At 46.1% G+C, this 20,203-nt stretch overlaps 10 non-coding genes across 10 annotated transcripts; all 10 read left to right on the top strand.

The window, feature by feature from the left end:
* Positions 1-3,841: 3,841 nt before the first annotated feature.
* trnam-cau (transfer RNA methionine (anticodon CAU)) lies at positions 3,842-3,914 on the top strand. The gene has a single exon. It is a non-coding gene; the product is annotated as a tRNA-Met (tRNA).
* Positions 3,915-4,696: 782 nt separating this feature from the next.
* Positions 4,697-4,769, top strand: trnam-cau (transfer RNA methionine (anticodon CAU)). The gene has a single exon. It is a non-coding gene; the product is annotated as a tRNA-Met (tRNA).
* A 1,857-nt stretch (positions 4,770-6,626) lies between these two features.
* Positions 6,627-6,699, top strand: trnam-cau (transfer RNA methionine (anticodon CAU)). The gene has a single exon. It is a non-coding gene; the product is annotated as a tRNA-Met (tRNA).
* Positions 6,700-8,336: 1,637 nt separating this feature from the next.
* On the top strand, positions 8,337-8,409 carry trnam-cau (transfer RNA methionine (anticodon CAU)). The gene has a single exon. It is a non-coding gene; the product is annotated as a tRNA-Met (tRNA).
* Positions 8,410-9,191: 782 nt separating this feature from the next.
* Positions 9,192-9,264, top strand: trnam-cau (transfer RNA methionine (anticodon CAU)). The gene has a single exon. It is a non-coding gene; the product is annotated as a tRNA-Met (tRNA).
* Positions 9,265-10,046: 782 nt separating this feature from the next.
* trnam-cau (transfer RNA methionine (anticodon CAU)) lies at positions 10,047-10,119 on the top strand. Its single transcript has one exon. It is a non-coding gene; the product is annotated as a tRNA-Met (tRNA).
* A 782-nt stretch (positions 10,120-10,901) lies between these two features.
* trnam-cau (transfer RNA methionine (anticodon CAU)) lies at positions 10,902-10,974 on the top strand. Its single transcript has one exon. It is a non-coding gene; the product is annotated as a tRNA-Met (tRNA).
* Positions 10,975-11,756: 782 nt separating this feature from the next.
* On the top strand, positions 11,757-11,829 carry trnam-cau (transfer RNA methionine (anticodon CAU)). The gene has a single exon. It is a non-coding gene; the product is annotated as a tRNA-Met (tRNA).
* A 782-nt stretch (positions 11,830-12,611) lies between these two features.
* trnam-cau (transfer RNA methionine (anticodon CAU)) lies at positions 12,612-12,684 on the top strand. The gene has a single exon. It is a non-coding gene; the product is annotated as a tRNA-Met (tRNA).
* Positions 12,685-15,176: 2,492 nt separating this feature from the next.
* trnam-cau (transfer RNA methionine (anticodon CAU)) lies at positions 15,177-15,249 on the top strand. Its single transcript has one exon. It is a non-coding gene; the product is annotated as a tRNA-Met (tRNA).
* The last annotated feature ends 4,954 nt before the right edge of the window (positions 15,250-20,203 follow it).

Raw genomic sequence — 20,203 nt, 5'->3', positions numbered from 1 at the left:
GTAACAACAGGAATTAGAAAACACATAATAAACATGCACTGACAACAAAAATAAGTGTAAAGATAAAGTAAAACAAGAAAGTAAAGTACTCAAGTGCTTTGTTGGTGTCTTTGCTCGGTGGAGTCGCGCAGGTAGAGTCAATGGTCTTTACACTCGTCGGTCTTAGTCGCGCAGGTAGAGTCGATGGTCTTTACACTCGTCGGTCTTAGTCGCGCAGGTAGAGTCGATGGTCTTTACACTCGTCGGTCTTAGTCGCGCAGGTAGAGTCGATGGTCTTTACACTCGTCGGTCTTAGTCGCGCAGGTAGAGTCGATGGTCTTTACACTCGTCGGTCTTCACACAAGGCGGTCTTCACACGAGGCTGCCGCGACCGCTGCCGCGAAATAGTTCTTTATATAACCCCAAAGCACTAGCTGATTGAATTCAGCTGGACACGCCTCCCGAGTCAAAACAAGGGCCGAAACTGAGGCGGACGACGCGAAAACCGTCTGCGTTCGCTACACAAGCTCTTATAATAACCAAGGAAACAGTGGCAAAACACTTCTTGTATTATACACAACTGAAAGCTAGTTTAAATGTCCTACAACTTTACACAAACAGCTGAAAACAAGTCCTCAAACCATACACAACAACTGAAACAAGTCCTAAATTTACTTACAGGCTGCTGGTCTCGATGGTTAAGTGCTTCTCCTGCCGACTAATGCTAGCGTGCTCACTATATAGTGGTTACCTGGCGTTTGGACACGCCTCCCGAGTCAAAACAAGGGCCGAAACTGAGGCGGACGACGCGAAACCGTCTGCGTTCGCTACACAAGCTCTTATAGTAACCAAGGAAACAGTGACTAAACAGTTCTTGTACTATACACAGCTGAAAGCAAGTTTAAATGTCCTACAACTTTACACAAACAGCTGAAAACAAGTCCTCAAACCATACACAACAACTGAAACAAGTTTTAAATGTACTTACAGGCTTCTGGTCTTGATGGTAAAGTGCTTCTCCTCCTACTATAGTTGCTATGGTAACACAACAAGTGTAATATAAACAATTGATCCAGTGCTGTATTTTTTTACAATATGGGGTAGATTGTACTACAATTCACCACACTTTACTGTAGTAAAACTACACTTTATATTTAATTTTATGAGTCCACTATTCTTAATACGACAGTATGCTTAAGCATTCATTGTAAATGCTAGCCTAAAACATAGGCAGTATACCTTACACTCAAAAACACTAGTATTTATTATAGAATTTATCTTAACCTGTAAGTAAATAGTGTAGCAATATATAAACCATATCAAAATTCTTGGGTTAACAATCAAATAGGAGGATCTCTGGAGAGCAACAGAACGAAAGGAAGAGGAAACACAAGGCACAGATTGTGAGTCTGCATCATCTGACGGAGCGAGAGAAGGTCGTTAGCATGTGAGCAGCCCAGCTAGTGTTGAGTTAACGCGAGGAGTTTTGTCCACAGAGGAAACCGGCACGTTCACTCGCTCGTATTACATGAATGAGCTTATGACATTTGTCAGTGAAATAACGCCATATGCACTTACGTCCGTCTCGCGAATGCACTGTCTTATGCCATTTTCATCTATTTTCCGCTGCGCGTACTGCAAACCGGGCTGAGCCAATAGCCCCGGACCTTGAGCTCAGAAGCTGAAATCATTCTGCGTTCAAAGTAAAGTAAGTCAAAGGTCCCATAGCCAGAGGGAGATTAATGACTGCACGCGCATATATTCTCTAGCCACGAACAAGAAATAGAACTGCAGGATTTTTTATTTGTTAATGTCTTGCGGGCGAAAAGTGTGTTGTAACGCACGCGTTACTAAACATGTACCGAGTAAAATATTACTGAAAATGTATTAGTAATGCCTTACACTACTGCGTTACAGGAAAATGTAATACATTACTGTAATACATTACTTTTGTAACAAATTACTCCCAACACTGTTAGTGAATAGCTGCTGAGCGCAACAAATACTATGTCTATATTTTTTAGGCTGCTCGCTCTTATGTGCTGAAACAATTAACACAACGTCTATCAAAACAAGGATGTTATAAAATACATTTTATACCTAGTTATAACGCAGAATTTCATGTGGTTTTGTATTATTTATATGTGCGCTGACTGTGCTGGGTCACTCGTCAGTGGCGAGAGCACTCGATGCACAATGCCAACAGTCGGTCGGTGACTAAACAAATGTAATGAATGGTAATACGCAGGTCTGTGCTTATAGACAAATAATGTACTGCTGTACAGTAACGTGTCATTTGTTTGTTTTGGTTATCTTCATTTTAATGGTTTCGTTTCGTGATGATTCCATGGTGTGCTTTATCTGCCTGATTCCTGCTGAAGTGGGCGGGTTGTGTGACATTTGATTCGGGGAACCTTCTGGTGGCAGTGTTTACGTGACGCGCTGCGAGCTACTAGCCCAGGTGTGGGCAAACTTGATCCTGGAGGGCCAGTGTCCTGCATAGTTTAGCTCCAACCCTATTCAAACAGACCTCCCTATAGAGTTCAAGTGATCTTGAAGACACTGATTAGTTTGTTCAGGTGTGTTTGACTAGTGTTGGAACAAAACTCTGCAGGGACACCAGCCCTCGAGGATCAAGTTTGTCCATCCCTGTACTAGCCCGACAGTGGAAACACGACATGATTTTGGCCTCATTACTCAACCTCCCGAGCTATTGGCCCGGCCCAATAAAAGCCCTAGCTTGCACTGAGATTGATGCGCTGCTTTGTCAGTGTTATTGGTGCCAGAGAGTTAAAGACTGAAGCCTGCCATCAAAGCCAAAGATCACATATGTGAGAAGTGGGAATCGAACCCACTCCTCCAGAAGAAGCTGCAACATGACCACAGTAACTTAGACCGCTCGGCCATCCTGACATATTTACCTGGCCCAAGCTGTCTCCTAGGAGCCACACTGCAGCACCGTGATATGGAAGCTGGTGTTTCACAGTATGCACAGTTTCAACATTCTGCCTCGTTGGCCCAGTATGCAGCGTGTCAGTCTCATAATCTGAAGGTCGTGAGTTCGAGCCTCACACGGGGCAGGGTGGTACCTTTTGGCACACGGGAGCGCTCAGATGACTGGGTGGCATTTTTTATCCCCTTCCGTGTGGTTCATGCTTCCTGGGGGCAAAAGAGGCTACAGCTCCTCTGGAGGCCTGGTGGCGTGAAGTTCAAAGAACATTACCTGAGTCTGAAACAATGATGGTAAGATGCTCCCATTCCTGTCACGTTGTCGCTTGACGTTCGGAGTGGATCTATCAAATGTCATGAATTAACAGTGTGTGAGGAATTCACAAAAAGTTCTGCAAATCCCATTAACTTAAAAATCAACGGCATCCCAGGACATTCCACTACAGGGCATTCCAAGACAGTTCTTTGGATCCCCTTTCGTTGCACTTGCATTAAAGTCCTCGTCCATTGTTTTCTTCACATGCTTCTCCGAGTTGCTGTTGACAATGCCTTGATCACAAATGCCTTTAAACTTACAGTCTTAAGTGCCCATAAAGGCTGCCAGGGACACTGCTACGCTGCATGAACTTTGGCACAAAGAGATTGATGCGCTGCTTTGTCAGTGTTATTGTCTCACTCAGACGTGGTGCCAGAGAGTTAAAGACTTAATCCTGAACTCATAGCCAAAGATCACGTTTGTCAAAAACAGGATTCAAACCCACACCTCCAGAGCAGGCTGTGACCTGACCACAGCGATTTAGACTGCTCAGCCATCCAGACATGTTTAACTGGTCCAAGCTGTCTCCTAGGAGACACACTGCAGCACCGTGATATGGAAGCTGGTGTTTCACAATTTGAACAGGTCTAGCAGTCTGCCTCATTGGCGCAGTAGGCAGCGCGTCAGTCTCATAATCTGAAGGTCGTGAGTTCGAGCCTCACATGGGGCAGGGTGATATCTTTTAGCACACGGGAGCGCTTAGATGACTGGGCGGCATTTTTTATCCCCTTCCGTGTGGTTCATGTTTCCTGGGGGCAAAAGAGGCTACAGCTCCTCTGGAGGCATGGTGGCGTGAAGTTCAAAGAACATTACCTGAGTCTGAAGCAATGATGGTAAGATGCTCCCATTCCTGTCACGTTGTCGCTTGGCGTTCGGAGTGGATCTATCAAATGTCATGAATTAACAGTGTGAGAGAAATTCACGAAAAGTTCTGCAAATCCCATCACCTTAAAAATCAACGGCATCCCAGGACATTCCACTACAAGGCATTCCAAGACAGTTCTTTGGATCCCCTTTCGGTGCACTTGCATTAAAGCCCTCGTCCATTGTTTTGTTCACATGCTTCTCCAAATTGCTGTTGACAATGCCTTGATCACAAATGCCTTTAAACTTACAGTCTTTAGTGCCCATAAAGGCTGCCAGGGACACTGCTACGCTGCATGAACTTTGGCGCAAAGAGATTGATGGGCTGCTTTGTCAGTGTTATTGTCTCAATCTGACATGGTGCCAGAGAGTTAAAGACTTAATCCTGAACTCATAGCCAAAGATCACGTTTGTCAAAAACAGGAATCCAGCCCAAACCTCCAGAGCAGGCTACGATCTGACCACATCGATTCAGACCGCTCAACCACGCGGACATGTTTACCTGGTCCAAGTTGTCTCCTAGGAGCCCCACTGCAGCACCGTGATATGGAAGCTGGTGTTTCACAGTTTGAACAGCTCCAGCAGTCTGCCTTGTTGGCGCAGTAGGCAGCGCGTCAGTCTCATAATCTGAAGGTCGTGAGTTCGAGCCTCACACAGGGCAGGGTGGTACCGATTGGCACATGGGAGTGCTCAGATGACTGGGCAGCATCTTTTATCCCCTTCCGTGTGGTTCATGCTTCCTGGGGGCAAAAGAGGCTACAGCTCCTCTGGAGGCATGGTGGCGTGAAGTTCAAAGAACATTACCTGAGTCTGAAGCAATGATGGTAAGATGCTCCCATTCCTGTCACGTTGTCGCTTGACGTTCGGAATGGATCTATCAAATGTCATGAATTAACAGTGTGTGAGGAATTCACGAAAAGTTCTGCAAATCCCATTACCTTAAAAATCAACGGCATCCCAGGACATTCCACTACAGGGCATTCGAAGACAGTTCTTTAAATCCCCTTTCGGTGCACTTGCATTAAAGCCCTCGTCCATTGTTTTGTTCACATGCTTCTCCGAGTTGCTGTTGACAATGCCTTGATCACAAATGCCTTTAAACTTACAGTCTTAAGTGCCCATAAAGGCTGCCAGGGACACTGCTACGCTGCATGAACTTTGGCGCAAAGAGATTGATGCGCTGCTTTGTCAGTGTTATTGTCTCACTCAGACCTGGGGTCCGTTCTTCGTACGTGGATTACTCAGTTAGCTGGATTTGGATATTGACGATTTGACACGATCCAGGATCGTTTCGTTCTTCAAAGCTGATCCGAGAGTTGTTGTCATGGCAACAGTTCTGCTAGGTCAAACCTGATCGGGAGCAGGTTTAATTCATATAAACAGGATTAGATCGGCTCAGTTCAAGCAAAGATAATACAGAAAGTACCGATTTCTGATATTTTCTTACAGTAGTAGTTATATACACTTGGGAAAATAATACATAATTTTTAAATATATATATAAAGTTATAGTCATTAATAAAATAAACAAAGTTATACATATTAATAAAACGTATGCAATCTGCACCCTCGAAATGAAAGTACAAAGACTGCCATCTGGTGCAAAGAGAAAACTTATTGAAATGAACTTATTAGATCGCTTTAGAACAAATTGTGTATAATAGAAATGCACAATATGTGATTTTTTTAAGCAATAATACATTTATGCAGTCATAAACATGTTTGATAGTTAATATGCCGGTGATTTGATGCTTCACAAAAGTTGCAGACACCTTTACCAATATCAAAATGCTTTTGTAAACAACCAGTTATTCTTTACACCGATTAAAAAACGGCTACTATTATAACGAAAATCTTTTCTAAACGTAGAACTAAATACATTGATTTGCATTGAAATACATGAAAACTCTTGTCTTGACAAATAAAAGTGTAAAGCCTGCAGCTCATAACAAATGTGTAAAGTTCTTGCGTGTCATATTTAACGCACCGTTTACTGCTAATTTGATGTAATTTTGCTCACATGGATAATTGAATATTAATCAGATGATGTCATTACGCTGCTGTGCCGTCAGCCAATCGTTGCATTGCTGATCATGATTTCGAGGATCGATAGATCTGTCCTTCACAACACACGCAGCGATCTCAGATCAGTTTATCCAGACATTCTAATCTGATTCGCAAACTTGTTTGAAGAACCAAATTAGCGAGAGATCGGTTATCAAGATTAAAAGATCCAGGATCTGCCAAATCATCTTAGATCATTTAAGCGAGGTACGAAGAACGGACCCCTGGTGCCAGAGAGTTAAAGACTTAATCCTGAACTCATAGCCAAAGATCACGTTTGTCAAAAACAGGATTCAAACCCACACCTCCAGAGCAGGCTGTGACCTGACCACAGCGATTTAGACTGCTCAGCCATCCAGACATGTTTACCTGGTCCAAGCTGTCTCCTAGGAGACACACTGCAGCACCGTGATATGGAAGCTGGTGTTTCACAATTTGTACAGGTCTAGCAGTCTGCCTCATTGGCGCAGTAGGCAGCGCGTCAGTCTCATAATCTGAAGGTCGTGAGTTCGAGCCTCACATGGGGCAGGGTGATATCTTTTAGCACACGGGAGCGCTTAGATGACTGGGCGGCATTTTTTATCCCCTTCCGTGTGGTTCATGTTTCCTGGGGGCAAAAGAGGCTACAGCTCCTCTGGAGGCATGGTGGCGTGAAGTTCAAAGAACATTACCTGAGTCTGAAGCAATGATGGTAAGATGCTCCCATTCCTGTCACGTTGTCGCTTGGCGTTCGGAGTGGATCTATCAAATGTCATGAATTAACAGTGTGTGAGGAATTCACGAAAAGTTCTGCAAATCCCATTACCTTAAAAATCAACGGCATCCCAGGACATTCCACTACAAGGCATTCCAAGACAGTTCTTTGGATCCCCTTTCGGTGCACTTGCATTAAAGCCCTCGTCCATTGTTTTGTTCACATGCTTCTCCAAATTGCTGTTGACAATGCCTTGATCACAAATGCCTTTAAACTTACAGTCTTTAGTGCCCATAAAGGCTGCCAGGGACACTGCTACGCTGCATGAACTTTGGCGCAAAGAGATTGATGCGCTGCTTTGTCAGTGTTATTGTCTCAATCTGACATGGTGCCAGAGAGTTAAAGACTTAATCCTGAACTCATAGCCAAAGATCACGTTTGTCAAAAACAGGAATCCAGCCCAAACCTCCAGAGCAGGCTACGATCTGACCACATCGATTCAGACCGCTCAACCACGCGGACATGTTTACCTGGTCCAAGTTGTCTCCTAGGAGCCCCACTGCAGCACCGTGATATGGAAGCTGGTGTTTCACAGTTTGAACAGCTCCAGCAGTCTGCCTCGTTGGCGCAGTAGGCAGCGCGTCAGTCTCATAATCTGAAGGTCGTGAATTCGAGCCTCACACGGGGCAGGGTGGTACCGTTTGGCACATGGGAGTGCTCAGATGACTGGGCAGCATCTTTTATCCCCTTCCGTGTGGTTCATGCTTCCTGGGGGCAAAAGAGGCTACAGCTCCTCTGGAGGCATGGTGGCGTGAAGTTCAAAGAACATTACCTGAGTCTGAAGCAATGATGGTAAGATGCTCCCATTCCTGTCACGTTGTCGCTTGACGATCGGAATGGATCTATCAAATGTCATGAATTAACAGTGTGTGAGGAATTCACGAAAAGTTCTGCAAATCCCATTACCTTAAAAATCAACGGCATCCCAGGACATTCCACTACAGGGCATTCGAAGACAGTTCTTTAAATCCCCTTTCGGTGCACTTGCATTAAAGCCCTCGTCCATTGTTTTGTTCACATGCTTCTCCGAGTTGCTGTTGACAATGCCTTGATCACAAATGCCTTTAAACTTACAGTCTTAAGTGCCCATAAAGGCTGCCAGGGACACTGCTACGCTGCATGAACTTTGGCGCAAAGAGATTGATGCGCTGCTTTGTCAGTGTTATTGTCTCACTCAGACATGGTGCCAGAGAGTTAAAGACTTAATCCTGAACTCATAGCCAAAGATCACGTTTGTCACAAATGGGAATCGAACCCACACCTCCAGAGGAGGCTGTGACCTGACCACAGCGATTTAGACTGCTCAGCCATCCAGACATGTTTACCTGGTCCAACCTGTCTCCTAGGAGACACACTGCAGCACCGTGATATGGAAGCTAGTGTTTCACAGTTTGAACAGTTCAAGCAGTCTGCCTCGTTGGCGCAGTAGGCAGCGCGTCAGTCTCATAATCTGAAGGTCGTGAGTTCGAGCCTCACATGGGGCAGGGTGGTATCTTTTAGCACACGGGAGTGCTTAGATGACTGGGCGGCATTTTTTATCCCCTTCCGTGTGGTTCATGTTTCCTGGGGGCAAAAGAGGCTACAGCTCCTCTGGAGGCATGGTGGCGTGAAGTTCAAAGAACATTACCTGAGTCTGAAGCAATGATGGTAAGATGCTCCCATTCCTGTCACGTTGTCGCTTGGCGTTCGGAGTGGATCTATCAAATGTCATGAATTAACAGTGTGTGAGGAATTCACGAAAAGTTCTGCAAATCCCATTACCTTAAAAATCAACGGCATCCCAGGACATTCCACTACAGGGCATTCCAAGACAGTTCTTTGGATCCCCTTTCGGTGCACTTGCATTAAAGCCCCCGTCCATTGTTTTGTTCACATGCTTCTCCGAGTTGCTGTTGACAATGCCTTGATCACAAATGCCTTTAAACTTACAGTCTTAAGTGCCCATAAAGGCTGCCAGGGACACTGCTACGCTGCATGAACTTTGGCGCAAAGAGATTGATGCGCTGCTTTGTCAGTGTTATTGTCTCACTCAGACATGGTGCCAGAGAGTTAAAGACTTAATCCTGAACTCATACCCAAAGATCACGTTTGTCACAAATGGGAATCGAACCCACACCTCCAGAGGAGGCTGTGACCTGACCACAGCAATTTAGACTGCTCAGCCATCCAGACATGTTTACCTGGTCCAAGCTGTCTCCTAGGAGACACACTACAGCACCGTGATATGAAAGCTGGTGATTTACAGTTTGCACAGTTCTAGCAGTCTGCCTCGTTGGCGCAGTAGGCAGCGCGTCAGTCTCATAATCTGAAGGTCGTGAGTTCGAGCCTCACACGGGGCAGGGTGGTACCTTTTGGCACACGGAAGCGCTCAGATGACTGGGCAGCATTTTTTATCCCCTTCCGTGTGGTTCATGCTTCCTGGGGGCAAAAGAGGCAACAGCTCCTCTGGAGGCATGGGGGCGTGAAGTTCAAAGAACATTACCTGAGTCTGAAGCAATGATGGTAATATGCTCCCATTCCTGTCACGTTGTCGCTTGACGTTCGGAATGGATCTATCAAATGTCATGAACTAACAGTGTGTGAGGAATTCACGAAAAGTTCCGCAAGTCCCATTACCTTAAAAATCAACGGCATCCCAGGACATTCCACTACAGGGCATTCCAAGACAGTTCTTTGGATCCCCTTTCGGTGCACTTGCATTAAAGCCCCCGTCCATTGTTTTGTTCACATGCTTCTCCGAGTTGCTGTTGACAATGCCTTGATCACAAATGCCTTTAAACTTACAGTCTTAAGTGCCCATAAAGGCTGCCAGGGACACTGCTACGCTGCATGAACTTTGGCGCAAAGAGATTGATGCGCTGCTTTGTCAGTGTTATTGTCTCACTCAGACATGGTGCCAGAGAGTTAAAGACTTAATCCTGAACTCATACCCAAAGATCACGTTTGTCACAAATGGGAATCGAACCCACACCTCCAGAGGAGGCTGTGACCTGACCACAGCAATTTAGACTGCTCAGCCATCCAGACATGTTTACCTGGTCCAAGCTGTCTCCTAGGAGACACACTACAGCACCGTGATATGAAAGCTGGTGATTTACAGTTTGCACAGTTCTAGCAGTCTGCCTCGTTGGCGCAGTAGGCAGCGCGTCAGTCTCATAATCTGAAGGTCGTGAGTTCGAGCCTCACACGGGGCAGGGTGGTACCTTTTGGCACACGGAAGCGCTCAGATGACTGGGCAGCATTTTTTATCCCCTTCCGTGTGGTTCATGCTTCCTGGGGGCAAAAGAGGCAACAGCTCCTCTGGAGGCATGGGGGCGTGAAGTTCAAAGAACATTACCTGAGTCTGAAGCAATGATGGTAATATGCTCCCATTCCTGTCACGTTGTCGCTTGACGTTCGGAATGGATCTATCAAATGTCATGAACTAACAGTGTGTGAGGAATTCACGAAAAGTTCCGCAAGTCCCATTACCTTAAAAATCAACGGCATCCCAGGACATTCCACTACAGGGCATTCCAAGACAGTTCTTTGGATCCCCTTTCGGTGCACTTGCATTAAAGCCCCCGTCCATTGTTTTGTTCACATGCTTCTCCGAGTTGCTGTTGACAATGCCTTGATCACAAATGCCTTTAAACTTACAGTCTTTAGTGCCCATAAAGGCTGCCAGGGACACTGCTACGCTGCATGAACTTTGGCGCAAAGAGATTGATGCGCTGCTTTGTCAGTGTTATTGTCTCAATCTGACATGGTGCCAGAGAGTTAAAGACTTAATCCTGAACTCATAGCCAAAGATCACGTTTGTCAAAAACAGGAATCCAGCCCAAACCTCCAGAGCAGGCTACGATCTGACCACATCGATTCAGACCGCTCAACCACGCGGACATGTTTACCTGGTCCAAGTTGTCTCCTAGGAGCCCCACTGCAGCACCGTGATATGGAAGCTGGTGTTTCACAGTTTGAACAGCTCCAGCAGTCTGCCTCGTTGGCGCAGTAGGCAGCGCGTCAGTCTCATAATCTGAAGGTCGTGAGTTCGAGCCTCACACGGGGCAGGGTGGTACCGTTTGGCACATTGGAGTGCTCAGATGACTGGGCAGCATCTTTTATCCCCTTCCGTGTGGTTCATGCTTCCTGGGGGCAAAAGAGGCTACAGCTCCTCTGGAGGCATGGTGGCGTGAAGTTCAAAGAACATTACCTGAGTCTGAAGCAATGATGGTAAGATGCTCCCATTCCTGTCACGTTGTCGCTTGACGTTCGGAATGGATCTATCAAATGTCATGAATTAACAGTGTGTGAGGAATTCACGAAAAGTTCTGCAAATCCCATTACCTTAAAAATCAACGGCATCCCAGGACATTCCACTACAGGGCATTCGAAGACAGTTCTTTAAATCCCCTTTCGGTGCACTTGCATTAAAGCCCTCGTCCATTGTTTTGTTCACATGCTTCTCCGAGTTGCTGTTGACAATGCCTTGATCACAAATGCCTTTAAACTTACAGTCTTAAGTGCCCATAAAGGCTGCCAGGGACACTGCTACGCTGCATGAACTTTGGCGCAAAGAGATTGATGCGCTGCTTTGTCAGTGTTATTGTCTCACTCAGACATGGTGCCAGAGAGTTAAAGACTTAATCCTGAACTCATAGCCAAAGATCACGTTTGTCAAAAACAGGATTCAAACCCACACCTCCAGAGCAGGCTGTGACCTGACCACAGCGATTTAGACTGCTCAGCCATCCAGACATGTTTACCTGGTCCAAGCTGTCTCCTAGGAGACACACTGCAGCACCGTGATATGGAAGCTGGTGTTTCACAATTTGAACAGGTCTAGCAGTCTGCCTCATTGGCGCAGTAGGCAGCGCGTCAGTCTCATAATCTGAAGGTCGTGAGTTCGAGCCTCACATGGGGCAGGGTGATATCTTTTAGCACACGGGAGCGCTTAGATGACTGGGCGGCATTTTTTATCCCCTTCCGTGTGGTTCATGTTTCCTGGGGGCAAAAGAGGCTACAGCTCCTCTGGAGGCATGGTGGCGTGAAGTTCAAAGAACATTACCTGAGTCTGAAGCAATGATGGTAAGATGCTCCCATTCCTGTCACGTTGTCGCTTGGCGTTCGGAGTGGATCTATCAAATGTCATGAATTAACAGTGTGTGAGGAATTCACGAAAAGTTCTGCAAATCCCATTACCTTAAAAATCAACGGCATCCCAGGACATTCCACTACAAGGCATTCCAAGACAGTTCTTTGGATCCCCTTTCGGTGCACTTGCATTAAAGCCCTCGTCCATTGTTTTGTTCACATGCTTCTCCAAATTGCTGTTGACAATGCCTTGATCACAAATGCCTTTAAACTTACAGTCTTTAGTGCCCATAAAGGCTGCCAGGGACACTGCTACGCTGCATGAACTTTGGCGCAAAGAGATTGATGCGCTGCTTTGTCAGTGTTATTGTCTCAATCTGACATGGTGCCAGAGAGTTAAAGACTTAATCCTGAACTCATAGCCAAAGATCACGTTTGTCAAAAACAGGAATCCAGCCCAAACCTCCAGAGCAGGCTACGATCTGACCACATCGATTCAGACCGCTCAACCACGCGGACATGTTTACCTGGTCCAAGTTGTCTCCTAGGAGCCCCACTGCAGCACCGTGATATGGAAGCTGGTGTTTCACAGTTTGAACAGCTCCAGCAGTCTGCCTCGTTGGCGCAGTAGGCAGCGCGTCAGTCTCATAATCTGAAGGTCGTGAGTTCGAGCCTCACACGGGGCAGGGTGGTACCGTTTGGCACATGGGAGTGCTCAGATGACTGGGCAGCATCTTTTATCCCCTTCCGTGTGGTTCATGCTTCCTGGGGGCAAAAGAGGCAACAGCTCCTCTGGAGGCATGGGGGCGTGAAGTTCAAAGTACATTTCCTGAGTCTGAAGCAATGATGGTAAGATGCTCCCATTCCTGTCACGTTGTCGCTTGACGTTCGGAATGGATCTATCAAATGTCATGAACTAACAGTGTGTGAGGAATTCACGAAAAGTTCTGCAAGTCCCATTACCTTAAAAATCAACGGCATCCCAGGACATTCCACTACAGGGCATTCCAAGACAGTTCTTTAAATCCCCTTTCGGTGCACTTGCATTAAAGCCCTCGTCCATTGTTTTGTTCACATGCTTCTCCGAGTTGCTGTTGACAATGCCTTGATCACAAATGCCTTTAAACTTACAGTCTTAAGTGCCCATAAAGGCTGCCAGGGACACTGCTACGCTGCATGAACTTTGGCGCAAAGAGATTGATGCGCTGCTTTGTCAGTGTTATTGTCTCACTCAGACATGGTGCCAGACAGTTAAAGACTTTATCCTGAACTCATAGCCAAAGATCACGTTTGTCACAAATGGGAATCGAACCCACACCTCCAGAGAAGGCTGTGACCTGACCACAGCGATTTAGACTGCTCAGCCATCCAGACATGTTTACCTGGTCCAACCTGTCTCCTAGGAGACACACTGCAGCACTGTGATATGGAAGCTAGTGTTTCACAGTTTGAACAGTTCTAGCAGTCTGCCTCGTTGGCGCAGCAGGCAGCGCGTCAGTCTCATAATCTGAAGGTCGTGAATTCGAGCCTCACATGGGGCAGGGTGGTATCTTTTAGCACACGGGAGTGCTTAGATGACTGGGCGGCATTTTTTATCCCCTTCCGTGTGGTTCATGTTTCCTGGGGGCAAAAGAGGCTACAGCTCCTCTGGAGGCATGGTGGCGTGAAGTTCAAAGAACATTACCTGAGTCTGAAGCAATGATGGTAAGATGCTCCCATTCCTGTCACGTTGTCGCTTGGCGTTCAGAGTGGATCTATCAAATGTCATGAATTAACAGTGTGTGAGGAATTCACGAAAAGTTCTGCAAATCCCATTACCTTAAAAATCAACGGCATCCCAGGACATTCCACTACAGGGCATTCCAAGACAGTTCTTTGGATCCCCTTTCGGTGCACTTACATTAAAGCCCCCGTCCATTGTTTTGTTCACATGCTTCTCCGAGTTGCTGTTGACAATGCCTTGATCACAAATGCCTTTAAACTTACAGTCTTAAGTGCCCATAAAGGCTGCCAGGGACACTGCTACGCTGCATGAACTTTGGCGCAAAGAGATTGATGCGCTGCTTTGTCAGTGTTATTGTCACACTCAGACATGGTGCCAGAGAGTTAAAGACTTAATCCTGAACTCATACCCAAAGATCCCGTTTGTCACAAATGGGAATCGAACCCACACCTCCAGAGGAGGCTGTGACCTGACCACAGCAATTTAGACTGCTCAGCCATCCAGACATGTTTACCTGGTCCAAGCTGTCTCCTAGGAGACACACTACAGCACCGTGATATGAAAGCTGGTGATTTACAGTTTGCACAGTTCTAGCAGTCTGCCTCGTTGGCGCAGTAGGCAGCGCGTCAGTCTCATAATCTGAAGGTCGTGAGTTCATACCTCACATGGGGCAGGGTGGTACCTTTTGGCACATGGGAGCGCTTAGATGACTGATCGGCATTTTTTATCCCCTTCCGTGTGGTTCATGTTTCCTGGGGGCAAAAGAGGCTACAGCTCCTCTGGAGGCATGGTGGCGTGAAGTTCAGAGAACATTAGCTGAGTCTGAAGCAATGATGGTAAGATGCTCCCATTCCTGTCACGTTGTCGCTTGGCGTTCGGAGTGGATCTATCAAATGTCATGAATTAACAGTGTGTGAGGAATTCACGAAAAGTTCTGCAAATCCCATTACCTTAAAAATCAACGGCATCCCAGGACATTCCACTACAGGGCATTCCAAGACAGTTCTTTGGATCCCCTTTCGGTGCACTTGCATTAAAGCCCTCGTCCATTGTTTTGTTCACATGCTTCTCCGAGTTGCTGTTGACAATGCCTTGATCACAAATGCCTTTAAACTTACAGTCTTAAGTGCCCATAAAGGCTGCCAGGGACACTGCTACGCTGCATGAACTTTGGCGCAAAGAGATTGATGCACTGCTTTGTCAGTGTTATTGTCTCACTCAGACATGGTGCCAGAGAGTTAAAGACTTAATCCTGAACTCATACCCAAAGATCACATTTGTCACAAATGGGAATCGAACCCACACCTCCAGAGGAGGCTGTGACCTGACCACAGCAATTTAGACTGCTCAGCCATGCAGACATGTTTACCTGGTCCAAGCTGTCTCCTAGGAGACACACTACAGCACCGTGATATGAAAGCTGGTGATTTACAGTTTGCACAATTCTAGCAGTCTGCCTTGTTGGCGCAGTAGGCAGCGCGTCAGTCTCATAATCTGAAGGTCGTGAGTTCGAGCCTCACACGGGGCAGGGTGGTTCCTTTTAGCACACGGGAGCGCTTAGATGACTGGGTGGCATTTTTTACCCCCTTCCGTGTAGTTCATGCTTCCTGGGGGCAAAAGAGGCTACAGCTCCTCTGGAGGCCTGGTGGCGTGAAGTTCAAAGTACATTTCCTGAGTCTGAAGCAATGATGGTAAGATGCTCCCATTCCTGTCACAATGTCGCTTGACGTTTGGAGTGGATCTATCAAATGTCATGAATTAACAGTGTGTGAGGAATTCATGAAAAGTCCTGCAAATACCATTACCTTAAAAATCAACGGCATCGCAGGACATTCCACAACAGGGCATTCCAAGACAGTTCTTTTGATCCCCTTTCGGTGCACTTGCATTAAAGCCCCCGTCCATTGTTTTGTTCACATGCTTCTCCGAGTTGCTGTTGACAATGCCTTGATCACAAATGCCTTTAAACTTACAGTCTTAAGTGCCCATAAAGGCTGCCAGGGACACTGCTACGCTGCATGAACTTTGGCGCAAAGAGATTGATGCACTGCTTTGTCAGTGTTATTGTCTCACTCAGACATGGTGCCAGAGAGTTAAAGACTTAATCCTGAACTCATAGCCAAATATGACGTTTGTCACAAATGGGAATCGAACCCACACCTCCAGAACAAGCTGTGACCTGACCACAGCGACTTAGACCGCTCCGCCAGGCTAATATGTTTACCTGGCCCAAACTGTTTCCTAGGAGCCACACCGCAGCACCGTGATATGGAAGCTGGTGTTTCACAGTTTGCACAGTTTCAGCAGTCTGCCTCGTTGGCTCTGTAGGCAGCGCGTCAGTCTCATAATCTGAAGGTTGTGAGTTTGAGCCCCACATGGGTTAGGGTGGTACCTTGTGGCACACGGGAGCGCTTAGATGACTGGTCAGCATTTTTTATCCCCTTCCGTGTGGTTCATGCTTCCTGGGGGCAAAAGAGGCTACAGCTCCTCTGGAGGCCTGGTGGCGTGAAGTTCAAAGAACATTTCCTGAGTCTGAAGCAATGATGGTAAGATGCTTCCATTCCTGTCACGTTGTCACTTGACGTTCGGAGTGGATCTGTCAAATGTCATGAATTAACAGTGTGCGAGGATTTCACGAAAAGTCCTGCAAATCCCATTACCTTAAAAATCTACGGCATCCCAGGACATTCCACTAAAGGGCATTCCAAGACAGTTCTTTGGATCCCCTTTCGGTGCACTTGGATTTCAGCCCTCGTCCATTGTTTTGTTCACATGCTTCTCCGAGTTACTGTTGACAATGTCTTGATCACAAACGCCTTTAAACTTACAGTCTAAAGTGCCCATTAAGGCTGCCAGGCACACTGCTTCGCTGCATGAACTTTGGCGCAAAGAGATTGATGCGCTGCTTTGTCAGTGTTATTGTCTCACTCGGACATGGTGCCAGAGAGTTAAAGACTTAATCCTGAACTTATAGCCAAAGATCACGTTTGTCAGAAATGGTAATCGAACCCACACCTCCAGAGGAGGCTGCAACTTGACCGCAGCGATTTAGACCTCTCGTCCATCCTGACATGTTTACCTGGTCCAAGCTGTCTCCTAGGAGCCACACCGCAGCAGAGTGATATGGAAGCTGGTGTTTCACAGTTTGCACAGTTCTAGCAGTCTGCCTTGTTGGCGCAGTAGGCCTTCAGTCTCATAATCTGAAGGTCGTGAGTTCGAGCCTCACACGGGGCAGGGTGGTACCATTTGGCACACGGGAGCGCTTAGATGACTGGGTTGCATTCATTATCCCCTTCCGTGTGGTTCATGCTTCCTGGGGGCAAAAGAGGCTACAGCTCCTCTGGAGGCCTAGTGGTGTGAAGTTCAAAGAACATTTCCTGAGTCTGAAGCAATGATGGTAAGATGCTCCCATTCCTGTCACGTAGTCGCTTTACGTTCGGAGTGGATCTGTCAAATATCATGAATTAACAGTGTGCAAGGATTTCACGAAAAGTACTGCAAACCCCATTACCTTAAAAATCAACAGCATCCCAGGACATTCCACTACAGGGCATTCCAAGACAGTTCTTTTGATCCCCTTTCGGTGCACTTGCATTAAAGCCCCCGTCCATTGTTTTGTTCACATGCTTCTCCGAGTTGCTGTTGACAATGCCTTGATCACAAATGCCTTAAAACCTACAGTCTAAAGTGCCCATTAAAGGGTCACAAAACACCAAAACACATTTTTTGAGCTGTTGACAGTCGTATTTGTGTCCCACACTGCTAAAAACACTATTAGGACACATATATTTCACTAAAAAGTGTAAATTGGCTGTTTTTGCGTTATTTCCAGCAAATTCATACTTTCGGTTTGAAACAAATTTTTGAAGCTGCGTCACGGTCATGACATAATAGCGTTGTATTCCAGCGTGCAGACTGGACGTCTGTGCCAGAGTGTGTCTTATTACGTCTTACATTGTGCTGCATTGATGCATGAGTAAAGCTTGGTTCAAACCAATCAGCGCACTCTATTGTGCAACTTCATTAATATTCATTACTGTCACAGTGTTTAGACGACAGATACGCCACGTTGTGTTGGCAAAACAAGCGTGAAGTGTTGCTTTTATAGTTTGCTGCAGTTAAGTTTTGTTTTCACTTTCTCTCTGTGAGAGCGCAGCTAGAGTCACGTGTGGATTAACAGTGTACGCGACGCTCGACAACAATAACTTACGTGTCTAAGGAGGATTATTGTTTACCTGAGAGCTGTTCTCATCTGCAAACGCTGAGATCCTGATTCGCTTGTAGTCTTCTCTTAATAAAGACGCGGCTCTAGTTGCTGGTGATTGTCCTGTCTCTACAGATTTGGTAAGTGAGCGACCAGTGCTCTTTGTTTATTCAGTTTGTTCATATCGAACAAACTATGTCACTGAGTGTAAACGTGTGAGCCCCACAACCAAACTTTAACCTCGTGTAGGATTTTCACCTCATTTTGTGACCGTAATAACAAATGCGGCTTTCTGACGCTACCTGCCGAGTGCATCTAAGTTTCCGGGAAATGCTGAGGTTTTTTTCTCTCATTCGCCGTGCGGTATCAAACATTGCATGAAAAATACACACTTAGAGCAGTTCCTCGAATCAAATATCTCGTTAGTCGCGAGCGACGTGAATGGCTTCCCTGATTGAAAGAGCCAAACTGCAGTTAAAGTCCACCATTTAATAATTTGGCAAATAATTCGACTACAGATGTCCATGTAAACACAGTCACTTTCTCCCCTGTTGTGTGTGTGTTTTGACTCTGAAACACAGCGCGCCCAAATAGACACTCCCACACCATGCCTCTTCAGTTCCTCCGACACTCCCCCTAAACAGAGCTGGACACGCCCACTTTTCTGACTTTTTCCAAAGTAGAGGTGTGAAAACACCCTGCTGAAACGAGGCGGTTTCATGGCCCTTTAAGGCTGCCAGGGACACTGCTACGCTGCATAAAGTTTGGCACAAAGAGATTGATGCGGCGCTTTGTCAGTGTTATTGTCTCACTCGGACATGGTGCCAGAGAGTTAAAAACTTGATCCTGAATGCATAACCAAAGATTAGGTTTATCAGAAGTAGAATTCAAACCCATGCCACCAGCAGAGACTGCAAACTGAACACAGCGCCTTGGACCGATCGGCCATCTTAACATGTTTACCTGGCCCAAGCTGTCTCCCAGGACCCACACCGCAGCAATGTGACATGGAAGCTGGTGTTTCACAGTTTGCCCAGGGCCAACTGTCTGCCTTGTTGGTGCAGTAGGCAGCTAGTCAGTCTAATAATCTGAAGGTGGGCAGTATGAGCCTCACACGGGGCAGGGTGGTACCCAGTGTTGGGCAAGCTACTTGAAAAATGTAGTGAGCTAAGCTATTAGCTACTCTACTTAAAATGTAGCTTAACTACACTAAAAGCTACCCTCTGGGAAATGTAGCAAGCTAAGCTAAAAGCTGCTTGCCTACATCTAAGCTATTTTTGCAATTTTTAATTTTAAATCGTAGCAACTTAAAGGGTCACGAAACACCAAAACACATTTTTTGAGCTGTTGACAGTCGTATATGTGTCCCACACTGCTAAAAACACTATTAGGACACCTATATTTCACTAAAAAGTGTAAATTGGTTGTTTTTGCGTTATTTCAAGCAAATTCGTACTTCCTGTTTGAAACGAATTTTGAAGCTGCGTCACGGTCATGACATAATAGCGTGTATTCCAGCGTGCAGACTGGACGTCTGTGCCAGAGTGTGTCTTATTACGTCTTACAGTGAGTTGCATTAATGCATGAGTAAGGCTTGGTTCAAACCAATCAGCGCGCTCTATTGTGCAACTTCATTAATATTCATTAGTTACAGTATTTTTACGACAGAGACACCACGTTGTGTTGGCAAAACAAGTGTGAAGTGTTGCTTTTATAGTTTGCTGCAGTTAAGTTTTGTTTTCATTTTCTCTCTGTGAGAGCTCAGAGTCACGTGTGGATTAACAGTGTACGCGACGCTCGACAACAATAACTTACGTGTCTAAAGAGGATTATTGTTTACCTGAGAGCTGTTCTCATCTGCAAACGCTGAGATCCGGATTCGCTTTAGTCTCCTCTTGATAAAGACGCGGCTCTAGTTGCTGGTGATTGTCCTGTCTCTACAGATTTGGTAAGTGAGCGACCAGTGCTCTTTGTTTATTCAGTTCGTATTTTATTCGTATCAAACAAACTATTGCACCAGTGTAAACAAGTTAGCACTACAACCAAACTATAACCTCGTGTTGGATTTTGTGACCGGAATAACACACGCGGCTTTCTGACGCTACCTGCCGTGTGCATCTAAGTTTCCGGGAAATGTGGAAGTTTTTTTTTCTCTCATTCGCCGTGCGGTATCAAACATTGCATGAAAAATACACGCTTAGAGCAGTTCCTCAAATCAAATATCTCGTTTGTTGGGAGGGACATGAATGAATTCCCTAAATGAAAGAGCCAAACTGCA

Source organism: Danio rerio, chromosome 4 (assembly GCF_052040795.2).
Source record: "Danio rerio strain M-AB ecotype USA chromosome 4, GRCz13ab, whole genome shotgun sequence".
Classification (NCBI taxonomy): domain Eukaryota; kingdom Metazoa; phylum Chordata; class Actinopteri; order Cypriniformes; family Danionidae; genus Danio; species Danio rerio.
This window is presented reverse-complemented; position numbering and strand designations above follow the sequence as displayed.